General features: G+C 49.2%; 1 long non-coding RNA gene across 2 annotated transcripts; it reads left to right on the plus strand.

Moving 5' to 3' along the window:
* Positions 1 to 7,325: 7,325 nt before the first annotated feature.
* On the plus strand, positions 7,326 to 15,995 carry LOC131378660 (uncharacterized). 2 transcript variants are annotated; one of them, XR_009208342.1, is made up of 3 exons: positions 7,326 to 7,404; positions 9,906 to 10,024; positions 15,863 to 15,995. It is a non-coding gene; the product is annotated as an uncharacterized LOC131378660 (long non-coding RNA). The 2 variants fall into 2 exon arrangements; XR_009208343.1 differs by lacking the exon at positions 7,326 to 7,404 and adding an exon at positions 7,728 to 7,855.
* Positions 15,996 to 16,486: the final 491 nt, after the last annotated feature.

Below are 16,486 nucleotides of genomic sequence, written 5' to 3' on the forward strand. Positions count from 1 at the left end.
TCCACTCCGGGGAGTGCGCACTCCGGGGAGTGCCCACTCCGGGGAGTGCCCACTCCGGGGAGTGTCCACTCCGGGGAGTGCCCACTCCGGGGAGTGTCCACTCCGGGGAGTGGGCACTCCGGGGAGTGTCCACTCCGGGGAGTGCCCACTCCGGGGAGTGTCCACTCCGGGGAGTGCGCACTCCGGGGAGTGCCCACTCCGGGGAGTGTCCACTCCGGGGAGTGCGCACTCCGGGGAGTGCCCACTCTGGGGAGTGCGCACTCCGGGGAGTGGGCACTCCGGGGAGTGGGCACTCCGGGGGGGAGTGGGCACTCCGGGGGAGCGAGTACTCGGGGGGAGAGAGCACTCTGGGGAGTGGGCACTCCGAGGAGTGGGCACTCGGGGGGGAGAGAGCACTCGGGGTAGAGAGCATTCGAGGGAGCGGGCACTCAGGGGAGAGAGCACTCAGGGGAGTGGACACTCAGGGGACACCTCCTGATGGTGGCTTTGGCTCCTTTGGGCTCTGGTTGTGCTCTGATGTGTCAGTTCTTGGCTGTGTCATGCCATTTTTGGGCTCTAAAATGTCATTTTTGGGCTCTCACAGGTCACTGTTTGTCTCTGATGTGCCATTTTTGCCTGTGCCTGCCGTGTCATTTTTTTGGCCCTGCCATGTCAGTTTGGGCACTTACATGGCTCAGGGATTTTAAATGACTTTCAAGGAATTCTAAAAGGCTTTTATAGGATTGTAAAAGGCTCAGGAATTCTTAAGTGGCTTTTCTTTTAAGGAATTCTGAATTACTTCTATGGAATTCTGAATGGCTTTCAACGAATACTGATGGGCTCAGAAGTTCTGAATGGCCTTCAAGGAATTCTAGATGGCTCGAGGGTTTTAAACTACTTTTAAGGAATTCCGAATGGCTTTTAAGGAATTCTAAACGGCCGAGGAATTCTTAAGTGGCTTTTGAGGAATTCTAAATGACTTTTAAGGAATCCTGAATGGCTCAGGAAGCATTTTCCAGCTGGAAAGAGTCATGGAAAAGGCCCCAAGTGCCAGGAGCAGTCAGGGCACTGCTGTCCTAGCTGTTGCAGGAGAGGGGCACAAATCTAATTAACAGCTACAGTCCTAATTGGGAGGTCTTACAGCCACCTGTCCCCTTCTGCTCCAGCCTTTCCTGGGAAGAAGAATCCCTGGGAAGAGTAGGGAGGAATTCTTCCTCTTTTCCAGCTTTGCTGTTGCTGGGAGCGTTTTTTTTAATGCTCTTCAGCGCAGCAGAGAGAATAAAATACGGGATATTTGTGGGCTGGGATTCACCTGCTAGAACTGCTGCAGCCCAGGATATCTTTGGCTCAATATTTGTGGTGTTTTTTCCAGAAGGAACAGCTCAGAGGTGACAGATGTTTGTGTGATGAGGGGAAGGGAGAATTTGGATCCCACAGAAGTTGTGGAGGAATGCAGAAATGTTTATTCCTGTGGCCATCCCCGTGCTGGGAAAAAACAAAGAGTTCACCCTGTTGTGCTGGTTTTTCTTTTTGGGGATCCTAATAATCTTTGCCTTGGTGTGGTGTTTTTTTTTTTTTTTTTTTTTGTTTGTTTGGTGTTTTTTTTGTTTGTTTTGTTTTTGTTTTTGTTTTTTGATTTTGGCAGGCAAACGGTGAAAATCTTCTCCCAAACCTCTTGTTCTGAGTGAAGCTAAAAAGCAGTTGCTGATCTACAGACTACCTCAGGTCCTTCGGCTGCACCTTAAACGCTTCAGGTGAGGCACTGGGCCCTGAATTTTTTGGGGAAATAGTGGCCAAAAGTGGGCCTTTAACTTGCCTCCATTGCTGCTAAAAGCAGCTGTGTGACTTTTGAGCCATCAGATTTGTGAAACTCCCTCGAACAGGTGTTTTCTGCCACAACTGAATATTTTGTGCATATTAATCCTTAATTTCATTGGGTTTTACTCAAGTTTGCAGGCAGCTTGGAATGAGAAGTCAGTAAGCTGATGAAAGATTTGGTGAAGATGGGATATGGAGAGAATTCAGTGCCCTTATTGGCTCTTTACCTGTTGAATAAGCTCAAAATCTTAGAACAGGTGTCTAAAGTAGTTAGACTGGGTGTGGGAGGGGGGGATGTTCTTGGTAGAACCGAGGATTTTAAAGGTGGTAAGAGGAAAAATCTGGCTCAGAAATACTGCACCTAAAACAAAACATATCAATGGGAGACCCCACCTGAAATAAAAATCATCAATGGCAGAAGGAGACCTGACCTAAAACAAAAGCCATCAGTGGCAGAGGGAGACCCCACCTAAAAGAAAAATTATTAATGGCAAAGGGAAACCCCACCTGAAACAAAGCCCATCAATGCCAGGAGGAAGAGAGCAATCAGCTTTACCTGCCCGAACAGCTCCACTTTGGCCCAGTTCCTTACATTAGGTGCTTGGCATCCAATAATATTTCCCATGGGAGAGACATTTTGGGAAATTGGGGATTAATTCCCCTGATTTGTGTGGGTTTCCAAGTGCCAGCAGCAGTCACATTCCCTGCCCGTGTAGATGGAATTCCCCCGCAATTCCAGAAGCCGAGTCCATGTTTGAAATCCTTGGATTTGTAATAATTCCAACACCTGTTCCCAGGGTGCAGGACAGGTAAAATTGGAATTTTAAGGTGGTGGGGGTTTTTTGTTTGCGGGGTTTTTTTTTGTTGGTTTGTTTTTGGTTTTTTGTGTTTGTTTTGTTTTGTTTTTTTAATGCCATCCAAGCCTCTCATGCCAGGCCTGGCCTGGAAATGTGTCAGAGCAAGGAGGAAAAATTCCAGTGGGTTTTTTTGGGATGGGAAGCACCTTCTGTCCCTAAGCTGATGTTAATTCCTGGCTTAGAAATGGGGAACAACCCCCCACTTTCCATTATCCTGGCAGTGTTTGCATGGATTCTCTCAGCCTGGCAGGTTCCTGGGCAACAGCTCCACGGATTTTTGGTGTCTTGTCAAACCAATATTCCATTTATTGCAGCTGGATTGTGGAGCATCCTAGAATCTGCTAAATTCATCCATTTAAGTCATAAAAATCCGCATTCATTCCATATACAGTGAGTGATTTATTAATTGATTTTGGGGGGGTGTCAGAATGAATTCCACATGAATTCCATGTACTATTAATGATTATTATTGATTTTGGGGGCTGCTCACAAACTGATTCCCCAGCTTCCCATCCAGGGAGGGAACGAGGATGAATTCCCAGGAAAACACTTGCTTAAAAATCTGCTTTTCCATGCAGGATGGGCAGGATTTCCCACTCCTGAGGGCATAGTTAAGGCTGTTCTCCATCACTTAAAAAAGTAAATCACAGACTAAATTCCAGATTCCTGGCAGGGAAGGGAAGGCGTTTTCCCTCATTGTGGAATCCCCTGGCAGACAGGAGGGATGTGATTCCTTTGGACAGAGGAGCCAGGCTGGAGTTTGGGTGGATTCCACTCCATTTTTCTGGAGTGTTTTTTTCAGCAGTTCTAAATCAGATATTTCTGGAGTTCTTTCAGCAGGTCGGTATCAGCTTTTTCTGCCTTTTCCCCAGCAGCTTTAAACCAGAATTTTCTGGATTTTTCAGCAGTTTTAAGTGAGATCAAGTTTCTGCTCCAAGCTCATTCCTGATGTCACTGCCAGTGCAGACCTAGCATGTCCTTCTGAAGGACAGCAGCAAGTGACTAGAGAATCCAATTAATTAATTAAAGGCTACAAAGGAAGGACCTTGAGGGTCCGAGGAGGAGCCAGGGGGGATTCACCCAGGGCCGATCCTTGTGGGTCCCTTCCAGCTTGGGATATTATGGAATTCCTGACTTTTCCTGGCTCCTCAGCAGCTTTTCATTCATCCAGGTTTGTTCCAACTGCCCCAAATCACACCTGGATCCTCTGCAGGGCCTGGCCCCAGGCTGACCCTGGGCTGGGGGGGATTAGTGGGACCAAATCAAACCTGAGATGAACTCCAAAGCGCCTGGAACATCCTAATTAATCCCCTTTTCCCACAGAAACCATGTCTGCCAAATGGGAATTATCCCCACTTTACACAGAGCTGCAGTTTTTTTATAGCACGTTCCAACAGCACCTTTGGAAAAGAGCCTTTTGGAAGGTTTTTATGGGGTTTTTGGGGGGGGGGGGGCACGAGGGGCTCTTGTGTCCCTAAGCCTGAGGGCAGCTGCTCCCACAATGTCTCCAACTCCAACCCCAGGGAAAAGACCCAAATAATGTGAATTCCCAAGCCCAGGAACCCCAGTGGCACTGCCTGGGACCAGGAGCTGCTGCTGCTGCTCCTCCGCAGCACCTCAGAGCAGCTGGGGTGCAACCTCTAGCTCCCAGTGGCCCCTATGCAATCTGTGAGTAACTCACAAGCGGTGAGTAACGCCCACCCAGGGTGGCCCCAGCCCAGGGCACTCAATGCTGTGCAACACCCAAAGGCTTCTCCTCCCACCTTGGCCATCATTCCTTCACCTGTCCCAGCTTTCTGCAGACTTTTCCCAGGAAGCTCTGTGCCTGGAGTTTCATCCCAATCTGGATTTTCCCTCACAGAAGCAGCTGATGGGTCTCAGGGTCGAGCTCATCCCTCTGGCCCTCGGGTGTGAAATAGAAATCATGTTTTTATGTTTTTGGAGGGTTTTTAAAAAATCTTTACTCTTTTTATGTCTTGCTTTTTGTAAGCCGAAGTTTCTTATTAAAATAAAAAACAAACAAACACCGAACCAAAGAAAGAAACAAAATTTCAGTGGGCTATGTTGTTATTCCATAAACTTTAATAAACATCCGGGGGTAGAGGGCACAGGAAGAAATTCCATGCACATCCTTGAGGAAACAATTCCCGAAGGAAGGAACGGATGGATGGGAAACTAAGCTCCCTTTTGTCCCTGTCAGTGCTCCAGGCAGGACAGGGGTGATCTGACCAGCTCCAGGGGGATCTGAGCAGCCCCACAGCTCCGATCCCGGTGGGAGGGCGAGCTTTCCTCCTGGTGGCACCGACTCCTTCCTGGGACAGGGATTCAGCATAATCAGGGGAGGTGGTTCTGCTTTAAAATCTGTGTAAAGAGGGGCTTCTGTGGGTTTTGGGGTGGGCTCGCCCCTGATTTGTGTCACTCACAGGGTGACAGTGCTGTCCTGAGGGGGTCAGGGTGAGTTGGGGGGGGGGTTGTTCAGCCCTGAGGCCTCAGGTGGCAGGGACAGCAGCCAAGGGCGGGCTGCATTTGGGAGATTTCGGATGGAGATTGGGAAAGGCTCTTTCCCCCAGAGGGTTCAGACACTGCCTAGGCTCCCCAGGGAACGGACACAGCCCCAGAGCTTCAGGAGCGTTTGGACAGCGCTCCAGGGACGCACAGGGTGGGATTCTGGGGTGTCTGTGCAGGGCCAGGGGTTGGATTTAATTCCTGGGGGTCCCTTCCACCGGATCCCACCCCCAGGGAGCCTCCCAGCCCTCACTGCCCCCAGCCCATACCTGCTACGGGACGGGCTGCGGGGCCATCGGGTCGAGGTCCGTTAAGTTCCGAGCCACCCAGACCCCGGCGGCAAACGGCCCCAGGTTCACCGGCGGGTTCCCGCAATCGTAAAATCCCAAAAGCATTGAGGTCAGAAAAGACTTTGGGAAAGTTCATCCGAGCCCAAGCTGGGCCTGATCCCCACTTTGTCCCCACCCTGAGCACTCAGTGTCACCTCTAGGTGACAGCCCTGGGCACTCCAAACCTCCCTGTACAGTACACTCCAAACCCACGTACAGTGTTAGCAGGAGTCAGTTGATGTCGGGGTGTATTTCAGAGGCAGCAATAAAAGAAAGTCTATTTTTTATTCCGTAACTCTCCAAACCTCATTGTTTACTCATTGTTTAGTAAGAATGAAATCCAAAACAAAGCAAGCACCCAAAAAAACCCACAAAAAAACCCAAAAAAACCAAAACCAAAAAACAAAAACAAAAAAACCCCAAAACACCGAAACCCAAACCACAAAAAAAAAGCACTCTAACAAAAAAAAACCCTCCACACAAACAACCTCCCCCCGAAAAAAACCACAGAAAGAGAAAATCTGCCAATATGATTTTAATGAGAATGAAATCTTTACCCTTTAGAAAAGCAGACTCATTTAATTCTAATTGATTGTAGTTCTGATGTGTCAGGTTAATGAATTTGTATAGTTTAAAACATCATTTACCATATAAACAAACAGAAAATTTTAAAAATCGATACAAAAATAGGAAAGTATAATTAATAAAAATAGCAGTATAAAATATGAAAAATAATATCAGCAATATAAATAAATACAATCTCTATTATGACATGCTGTGTGTATTATGATATCTATAATATACATAGGTACAGATATAAAACAGAAACGATAATGATAAATATAAACATAATAAAGACTAAAATTTAAAATATAGCCTAGCATGAAGGCTTTTTTGGTTTGAACGTGGCGAGTGGCAGGGTTGTGGTAGTTGCGCTTGGGGGTCTTTTGGGGCATTTCTTTTGGAGGATTTTTGGGCGGGTATTTTTGGGCCCGTTCTTTTTTGCCTCCGTTCCGTGCCTGTCCCCGAGTCCGGGCTGTGAGCTCGGGGCATTCTGCGGTTGGTCGTTTTCCCGTTTCCCCATTGGTCCGTTTTGGATCCTTGCTCCGATTGGTCGTTTTGAAATTCATTCACCCCATTGGTCCGAGAGTCAAAGCCCGCCACCTCGTTCGCTGTGAAAAGGGAGTGTGGGAGGTCAGTCGAGTGGGGGTTCCAGGGCGCGCAGCAGTGTGCGCCACCTGAAGAGACCTCGCCGTGGAGAAGCAGCAGCGCCGAGCCGATGGAGCGGCCGTGTCTGCAGGCGCACGGAGAGCCTCGTGGATGAGTTGCCCCTGCAACTCTCTTAAAAGAGCGATCACTGAGGGTGTTGTTGAGCCTTCGGAGCATAGGGCGCCTTTTTGAAGGCGACCGGCTCCCGGATGGTCTCAGCTCCCGAAGAGGCTCCGCGGCCGGGCTGGAGCAGGCAGCGGGCGCGGGCCGAAGGTCCAGAGCTTTGTGTGAGGCAGCAGCAGCACCGCGGGTGAGTGATCGTGGGTTCGTGGGGAGGGCGTGTTTTCGTTTCGTTATTCCGGAGGAGGTCCGTGCGTGTCCCGGCAGCCGCGTGCGTTCCGGGGACAGAGGCCGGGCAGCGGCGGGGCTCCTCGGTCGTGCAGGCGCAGGGCGAGGTCGGGTGGGTTTCCGCGCGCTGGGAAGAGGGCGGCGGGGGGTGTTTTTCCAGTTGCCATTTTAGCGCTAAAGCGCGGCGCCGCGGCGGTGAATGTGCGGCAGGAGCTACGGGTTGCCCCGGCCGCATGGCGCACGGGCGGGGAAGGTTGGGGGGGGGGGGGGGGCGGGTCTGGCGCCGGCAGAGAGGATGCCTTTGGGGACTGGCGGTGCGGCGGCTCGTGTTGGCGTGGTGTTGGCGAGAAGGAAGCGAGGTAGGCCGGCGCCGTGGGTACGTGGTGCCCATGGCTCTTTTCGGGCGGGTTTCCCGGTGCTGGGAAGGGTGGTGGGGGGTGGTTTTCTCTTTGCCGCGGTGCGTAGGAAGAGCGGCAAGCCGGCGCTGAATGCTCAGTATGTACGCATGGTGCTCATGGCTCGTCGGTTCCCCGGCGCTGTGTGTGTGTGGGGGGGGGGGGGGGGGCGGCTCTGCCCCCGGGAGTCGCGGTCCCTTTGCGGGGGGCAGGGGAGCCGGGGCCGGCCGGGCAGCGCCCATGTGTTCGGTGGCGTGGTGTCCCCGGGACTGAAAGGGCAGGGCGGAGCGAGTCGTGGCCGAGGGTGGAAAGTGCTCGGCTCCCCCGTCCCTCCTGTCTGGTGGAGGAGCGGCGTTCGGAATTTTTCGAAAGAGGCGCCGTTTCGGCAAGGTTGTTTTGTCCGATTTGCCGCCGTGTAAGTGCCTGTCGCTTGAGGTATGTGGAGAGGTTTTTCTTTATTCATCAGCGGCTTTGATGGTGGTGACTTCGTGGCGTTTGTTTTTGGTGGGTTTGAGGTGGCGCGATGTCGTTGATGTGTTCGGATTTTGTGATCTTTGGAATTGTATCCTCGTTTCTCGTAGGCTAGGGGTTTCTTTGTTCGTTTTTTTGGATTGCAGTGTGTATTTTCTGGTTGTGGAATGTTTTGGGAGCTTTAGGATTTCACGGGGAGCAGCCTGGGTGTGTGGTGGAGGCTGGGGTGCTTGTTCGCTGCCTTTTTTTTAATTTTATTTTATTTTATTTTTCCTTTTTTTTTTTTTTTTTGTGCTGAGCGGTTTTCAGGTGGTTTTGAAGAAACGTGTGGTTTTGTTTTGTTTGTCGATGTTGTGTGCTAAGGGATCGGGTTTATTTCTTTCTTAATCCTGCGTTCCTTAGGTTCCAGGTCGATGTTTTCGGTTTTGAATTGAGTTTTGGTGTTGAATTTATTAATGCGTGTGTGTATGTATATATATATATATATTTTTTTTTTTTTTTTTTTTTTTGCTCTGAGATTTCTTTAGACCCTATTCCCTTGTGTGTTGGCTGTTGCACCCTGTTGTCTTTCAGATGTAGGGGTAGGCAGGTTTTTCCCAGGGCGGGCTGCAGCAAAGCAAGCCGTGCGCTTGGCTTTTGTGGTATTTTCTTGCCAAGGCTTGATTTTTCTTGTGCTTGGTGTGAGGGATGGAGCAGTGGGGGTTTTTTGGTGCCTTGTCAGGCTCGTTTTTCGCTCCCTGGGGCTTTTGACGGAGCCAGTTTTGATTTCTGTGGACTTGAGGAAAGAGTTTGTGGTCAGAGATAAAATATGGCTGTGTCGTGTCCCTTTGTCCTGGAGGGCTGATCGGGTGCTGGTGGTCGGGGCGGTGCCGGAGCGGTCCCCGGTGGGCGCCCAGCCCCGGTCGGTTGGAAGGCAGTCTTTTGTCTGTTTTGTGTTGCAAATGAGGGCGTTGCTGTTGGCGGCGCCGGGTTGAGCGTTGCCAATTTGTGTCTTTGCCTGCCTTTGGTTTTTGAATTGAGTTTTATTTTTTGGAAGGTTTACTTGAGAAGCAGGAAGGATTTGAACCTTGTTTGATGGGGGATGTGAAGAAGACTTTTTTCCAAAAGAGCATCAAGAGCCCAAACTTGTCCTTTTTAGTCCCTTTTATTGTTTGAGCCTAGTCTTTTTGTCATTTATTAGGGGAAGAGTATTTTTTATCGTTGTGGATTTTACGGCTCACTTAGCAGATTTTTTTTGTGGGTTTTCAAGTGTTTTCAAAACAAGCGCTTGGATAAGCTTGCTTTTGTGACTTTGTTAGGAGGAGTTTTTTAAGCCGCTTATGGGTGATGGGTTTTAGACTGTAGCATCCCGAGGTGTTCCTTTTTAAAGGTGCATCACTTTAAAGGAAAGTATTTTTTACTTTAAGGTCCAGAGATGTCTTTTTCGTTTTTTACCGTTGCAGGGGGCTTCTCAACTCTTTCTCTCTGTTTCAGCATTTTATAGGCTATGACTTGGTTTCTCATCAACCTTTTTGCTTCAATTTCCACACCCGTGAAAACCATTCTTTTTTAAAATGCCTCTCTTTCTTATGATTGAAAGGCATGATCTAAACGTGGAGTTTATTTTCATGGCTTAAGTAAGCATAGAACCACTCATTTTTTAACGCTCCGTTTTAATCTGTTTTTTTACTTTTGGTCCTGACTGAATGCTGTTGGTTTTTGTTTCCTCTGTCTTTTTTTACTTTTTTAGATAAGGGTTAAGCTCTGGAAGCCTCCTGTTGCTAAGAGAGAGTTCCATTTGCTTGGAGTTTGTTTGGGTTGTTTGTTTGGTTGTTTTTTTTTTTTTTTTTTTTTTTTTTTTTTTTTTTTTGTGGTGTTTGATGTTTAAGGCTAAGGCTGCACTGGTGAGGGAGAAGGAAGTCAGAGAACTATTAGAGATGGGAGGGTGTATGTATTTGTCAGGGTGGTGTGCATGATTTGTCTATGACAGCCTTGTTGTTTGTGTTTCCTTTCAGGAGGTGAAGCTGGATGTCGGCGTTGGAGGTGACATGTGCCCGGTGAGCCGTGAGCGCTAGCCAGAAGCCGTTGCTGTTGCTGGTCTGACTCGGTGGTGCCAGTCTAAGCCTCCAGGATGGTGCGTTTTAAGCAATCCCCTGCCAAGATGCCGAACTTGTCTCAGCAGCCGATGGTTTGCGTTTTAAATTTCATCTGTCAGAAATGTGTTTCCTGGCGCACGAGGTGTTAGAGATGAAGAGCGGCCCTTTTTGGTGGGCCAATAAAGTCTGCTTCCCCTGCCCCCCTTAGTAGGGGGCATTTGGGGTCCCAGTTGGATGTGGTAGTGAGGCGTCTGCCCGCTTTTGCCAGCCCTGTAAGCCTGCTTCCCTTCCCTTTCTGCAGCATGCGTGTGGCCCGGTGTTAGGAGTTGTGCATGCTTTGAAAAGGAGAGCTTGATGTTGCCTAAGTAATAGACCTTGGCGAAAAACGGTGTGTTTGTGCAATAAGTAAGTCTCAGCAAGTTGCTGGCCAGTTCCCTGTAGATTTTCCTCTTGAAATGTGTTCCTCCATCTGCCAAGAGCACAAAGGGCACCCGTCGGTTCTTCCCACCCCGGGTTTTTGCAAGCTGAAGGGGACCCGTGGACCCGTCCTTTTCCGTGTCCTATGCAGCCCAGGTCCCCGGCCCTATCCCACACTCGCATCACGTAAGCAGGTTTGAAAGGTGAGGCAGCTTTCCCTCCAAGAGTTTTCCAGTGGCCTCCCTCCACAGGAGTTGAAATGATGGCAAAACCCCCTGGTGCCTCCCTATCCCCCTTGGCCAGAGGTGCCAGGCCAGCAGCACCTTCTGTCTGTGGAGCAGAAGTGCTCCAGTCCTGTCCCAAGCAGACGTACAGCAGAAGAGATGAAAGGGGGAAGAATGAAGGTAGGAAAGGCTGTGTGCTTTCCACGAGAGTGCCTGGTGTCTCCCCCCTCCAAAAGCACGAGGGCCCAGCATCACTGTGATGTGTAGAAGAATGTGTGAAGGCAAAAGCTCCCCCACGCCACGCCACCCCAGGTAGGAAAAGGCTTTTGCATTGTGAGACCCACTGTGAGCGTCCCCGAACAGGTGCCTTGCAGCTGCAGCAGAGGTTGTGCCGTCCACATGTCCCACGTTCCGGACACCTCCATAGTCCCACATGCCACAGCTCCCAGCCATCCACGAACACGTTGTCCCTGCAGCGAAACAGGCTAGAGAAGCTGCACACCCCCGATCAGGGGAGCTTCCCAGGGAGCCCCTCAGGCAGCCGCTCCTTGCAGCCCCTTTTCAAATCAGCTTTGGGCTCACAAGCGGCAGGGTCCCCGAGGCCCTACAGATGTCGGCCAACGTGTCAATAATTTTCCTTTGGAAGCGAACGCTGGTATTGGATTTGTGTTTGGTTTTGTGAGATGTGGGATTTGTGGCGGGGAGACGGTGTGGGCAAGAAAGGAGGTTGCGCATGTGCGCGGGGGTGTTGAAGGAAGGGGGAGTATTTGTAAAGCGTCTGTGTATTTCCCAAGACTTGCGGGGGGTTTGGATTTAGGCCGGGCTTGTCCGCTAAGCCCTAGGCACAGCATAGCAGGCCAGCTGATGAACATCCCAGTCAAGGGATGTTTGAAATCCTTGCAGAGAAAGTCAAGGTCTTCATGATGGCAAAGGCAGAATTGCAAATGAAGGGAAATGATGTTTGGGGAATTTTTGGAGTTGTGAACCTGAGGCCCGTGTCCTTTTGGAGGTGGCCTCCCCATTTAAGCCTCGGGCACGTGCTGGGGAAGCGGGGTTCTTGTGGCTAGCAAGGGAAGGCTGGTGGCCCAGTGTGTCAGGTGTAGGCAAGGAGCTGTCCCTGGCATGAGCAGCAGGTCCGCCGTGCCCCTGCCCTCCCAGCTGCCTGGTGTGAGGCCTCAGCACGATGAGGTGTCAGAGCCCGGGTCCAGAGCAGAGGCAGGTGAGAAGCGTGTGGGTGATGAGGGGGTGGCTGGTGCCAGTGACGCTTCTTTTGGCGTGGAGCTGCTGGAGGAGAGGGGCTTTTTGGGTGTCCACGGCACGTGACACAGAATAGCTGTGAGACGATATCCAGTGTTCTGGGGGGGCCCCTGGATGCACTTGCACGCCTAGCACGGCTTCAAGGAGGTGCTAAGCCGCAAACCTTTGTGCCAGGTAGCAGCAGCAGCAAGGGTGGGTTTTTGGGAGTGTTTTCCTTTGCATTTTTGTGTCATTCCTCCCTCCCCAATGGCCCTGGAAAGAAAAAATGAGGTTTTGAGGATCCAAGTGGCTTGACTGGAGAGAAGGAAGACCTCTTGTGTTATTGTCTGTATAAAAAGATGTCAAGCTGTCTTTTGTCATCGTTTGAGAGCTTTGGTTTATTTTTTTGTTGTTCTCAGGGAGTAAATAGAAGGGGAGCGTACGTACCTTTGCCACGGGATGGGTTTCACGTGGGGCTCATGCCGGTTGTTGCCGCTTCCTTTCCTTGGAGGGCTGAAATGGCAGGAAAGGCCAGCTTGTCCAGCATGGGAAAGGTTTCTATTCGCTAGGATCTTGTTTGGTGGTGTATGTTGTGTTTTGATGTTGTTTCTTGTGTCCAATTTTTTTTTTTTTTTTTAAAGTGAGGATCACTTTATGGGTGGGTGTGTTTGTATTGGAGGTGGAGTGGATTTCAGTCTTATTTTGAATAGGCGTCTGGCACATGTTGTTGTGATTTTGTTTTTGTTTCTTGGATGTGAGCATTGAGATGGGGTAGGGCCCCAGTGTGGCTGTCTGGTGGAAGCTAGGGTGTTTTGTTAGATGCAGTGTGTTGTGGGTGTTTGTGTGGGGTTTTTTTTTTTTTTTTTTTTTAATTGTTTTTTGTTTTTGTTTTGTTGAGGGGTGTTAGGGTGGTTTTGAAATGATGTTTTGTGGATGGTGTGTGATAAAGGATATGGCTTATTCATTTATTTGTTTATTTCATGTTGCATTTCTTACGTTTCCTGTTGATCCGCTTTCTGTTTTTTTGGTGGGGTGTTCTTTTTTTAGAGGATGTGTTTTCTAAGGTTTACTGTGCTGCAGGGGGCTATCGCTTGAGGTGTAGGAGAGGTGTTTATGGATCGTTTTTCTCGTGGTGAGCGTGTAGCATTTGTGTTAGTGGGTTTGAGGTAGCGTGATGCTTATCGTGTGATAGGAGTTTCTTTCTTTGGTTTGTTGGATTGCAGTGTCTATTTTATCCTTGTGGAGAATTTGGTGGCTAGCTGTTTGTTCCTAGCGGGGCCAGCGTTGCTGGCCGGTGGAGGCTTGTGTGTCGTGTTAGATGGCTTTTTTCTAAAGGTCTAAGTTTTTCCCTTGAGTGGTTTGAAGGTGGTTTTAAATGTTTAGTGAGATGGGATTTATTTCTTTCACGTCGTGTTTCTCGTGTTCCACGTGAATGAGGTGGGTTTTGTGGTTGTTTTGGTGTTGAATTTTTTTTTGGTGGCGTATTCTGTTTTTAAGGGCCGTATTTTCTAAGGTTTACTGCTGTGGCACGGTCTACGTGTTGATGTCTAGGAGAGGTGGTTCTTTATTCGGTGATCCCTTTTATTGTGCTGAGTCTGTCGCGTTTATTTTATTGGGTTTGAGGTTGTGTCCTGTCATTTATTTGGCCGTGTTTTCTAATCTTTAGACTAGTATTCTTGTTTGTGATAGGAGATGGGTTTATTTCTTTGTTTTGTTGGATTGCAGTGTGTATTTTATTGTTGTGGATGCTTTAGGAGCTCTTTTTTAGGGCTGCATGGGGGAGGCTATCCCCGTTGGCTGCTGGAGTGTGATGATTTTTAAATGGGAAGTTTTCTCTTTTTTGTGTTCTTTAATAAGGGTGTTGCTTTATTTTGTTTGCAAGCAGCGTATGAGAAAGGATAGGGTTTATTTGCGTACGTCCCGTTGCCTTTCTTAAGTTCCATGTCGGTCAGGTCGGTTTTGAGCTTTTTGGTGTTGAATTTTTTTTGGTGGTGTCAGGTGTTTGTCAAGGCTGTTTTCTGAGGTTTATGACAGCGTAAAGGGCCGTCGCTTAAAGCGTAAGAGGTTTTTATTCACGGAGCGGTCCCTTTTATTCAGTTTGGTACATTGTGTTGTGTTTTCTTGTGTTTGAGGTGGTGTGATGTCGTTCATTTGTTGTCGTTGTGTCTCTTTATTTTGATTGTAAGTGGTGTGTGAGAAGGGATAAAATTTATTTATTCATCGACTTCATTTTGTGTTTCTTAGTTTGCATGTCAATCAGGTTGTTACGGAATCGAGTTTTGCTGGTGAGATTTTTTAAATTATATATATAAATTTTTTTGGTGGTGGTGTGTTCTGTTTGAAAGAGTGTTTTCTAAGGTTTAGCAAGGTGCAACGGGCTGTCGCTTGAGGTGCATGAGAGTTTTTGTTGTTTTATTTTTTTTATTCTGGTGAGCACGTGGTGTTTGAGGTAGGATGCGTTTCATTTGTTCAGGTTTTGTCCTATTTGTCCTTGGATTGTTGTCTACGATACGCTAGGGTTTTCTTTGTTTGGTTTGTTGAACGGCAGTATGTCTTTCATCGTTGTGCATCCTTGGGAGGTGTTTGCGTTTGAATTGGGGCCAGCGTGGGTGGCTGCTGGAGGTTTCCCCTTTTTTTTTGTTTCAGGTTTTTTCATGTTTTCTATGTATTTTCTGTGTAGCGGTTTGGAGGTGGTTTTTAATCCTTGTGTTGCCTATCTTTGTAAGGGGTGCGTGAGAAGGGATAAAGTTTATTTTTTTCTTTCTTTTGTGTTTGTTTGTCTGTCGATGAGGTTGGTTTTGAATGGAGTATTGGTGTCGGTGTGTTGTGTTTTTCAAGGCTACGTTTTTGAAGGTTTTGTCATGCCACCCAGTCCTTCTGAGCGGCAGTCACGGCTTACCACCCTTGTCCTTCCAGCAGAGGCGTCCCAATCTGCAGGGCCTCTGAGGCCTGGCGCCGAGGGTGCCGGGTGCAGCCGTGGTGACGCCTCTTTCCGTGGTCCGCCACGCTCGGACAGGTGCAGGGCACTTGAGCAGGAGCGGTGGTTGTTGGCAGCGCCTGGAGTAGGACCCCACGTTGTGGCTGGAGATGCTGAAGAGCAAGGTGCCAGGGTAGCATGTGTGGCAGCTGAGGTTGCTGTGGAAGAGATTTGAGAAGAGACAGTACGGTGGTTAGCTGTGGTTTGAAAGAGACATCCCTTGCTTCTCCCCCCCAGAATAGTCTGGCTAATATAAGGGTAAGGAACTGCAAGCCTTTGTTGCAAGGGAGATCCTTCCATCTGTCCCCTGGGTGTAGCCCTTGTCCTTGCCGAAGCCAGGGGCAAGAGCCGTACGCACGGCCCCTTACTTTCTAGAAGCCCCTTGCAAAGGTGTTTCTTGATTTCTCCCTTCCTCCTGTGCCCCTGGCTGTAACTCTGGGGATGTCAGGGGCTAGGCAGGTTGTGTCTTTTCCCTAGAGCTATCCTAAGTCCTTGTAGAATTTTTCTTGTGCCACGAGTACCTGTACCTCTGTGTATGGCTTGTATGATCCCCTAGCTCGGCTTATTTGTTGCAGAACTACTTTGATCCGTCATGTGTTTGGTGCCGAAAGGTCTGGCCATGCCTCTCCACCCTGTGGCCCGACATGCTAGGACCAGAAGGTGTTTTAATTTTGTCACTGGCGGCCTTTTGGTACAGTGCACTCGGCACGTCCAGAAGGCACGTGTAGGCCAAGGCCTGCCTCTAGTTCCCTGGCCAGTGTTGTCCCTGTGTTCCTGGTTTTAGCAGCTGTCTAAGCCTGTTCCATAGTTTGCTTTGCCAGGGTGAAGAGAGCCAGAGCAGCAGGCATTTGGAGGGAGGCTTGTGGGTGTCATGGGGAGCTCCAGTGAGTCCCTGTATGGGGTTGTTTTAGGAAGTGTAAGGCCAGAGCTTTTTGCATCTACAGCTTACCATCCTTTTTAAAGCAAAGACCGTTGTTTTTCCTGTGTCTAACCCCACTTTTTTTTTTCATTGTGTGCAAAAGAGAGTTTGTCTGCCTGTGATGCCATTCCTTGAAGGAAGGGGAGAATGTTTGAGCTTCTGGGCCACCGTGCATCTTTTGGAGCTTGTCAGCCCATCGGTTTCCTACGGCTTCCTCCTCCGAGTCTCCTGATGGGTATGTGTCTTTTTATTTCCCATATGTCACGGCTTGCCTTTTTGCTAAGATCCATCAGCACGTCCAGTAGGTGAGAGATGCAGAGTTATGGAATGCCTGGATCACCCCATCTGCCTCCTTTGAGTCAGTAAAAAAAAACTTCCCTGTCTGATTGTGGTGTCCTAGACAGGCTGTGAGGAGTGCCTCTCCTTGTGGCCTCTGAGTTGAGCAGGTGGAGGGTCCCCTTCCCCCTTGTCCCCGCCTTCCTTTTGTTGCATTTCATTTACGATACAGGATGCTGTCCATTGTTTCCCTTGTAGCAGCTTTGCAGGGCCATCCATGCCCAGCTTTTGTCCCTCAGGCCCTGGCATGTGTGCTGCCTCTTTTGCAGCCCAGGTGTGGAGATGTAGCTGAATGCAGTCCTGGGTTCCTTCCTCCCTTCCTGCCCCCCTTCCTCTTCAGGGCTGTTTGAGCAGGAGTATGGTTTCAAGCCTGTGGCCATTTTAAAACTGA

The sequence above is a fragment of the Hirundo rustica genome, chromosome 15 (genome assembly GCF_015227805.2).
Source record: "Hirundo rustica isolate bHirRus1 chromosome 15, bHirRus1.pri.v3, whole genome shotgun sequence".
NCBI lineage: Eukaryota > Metazoa > Chordata > Aves > Passeriformes > Hirundinidae > Hirundo > Hirundo rustica.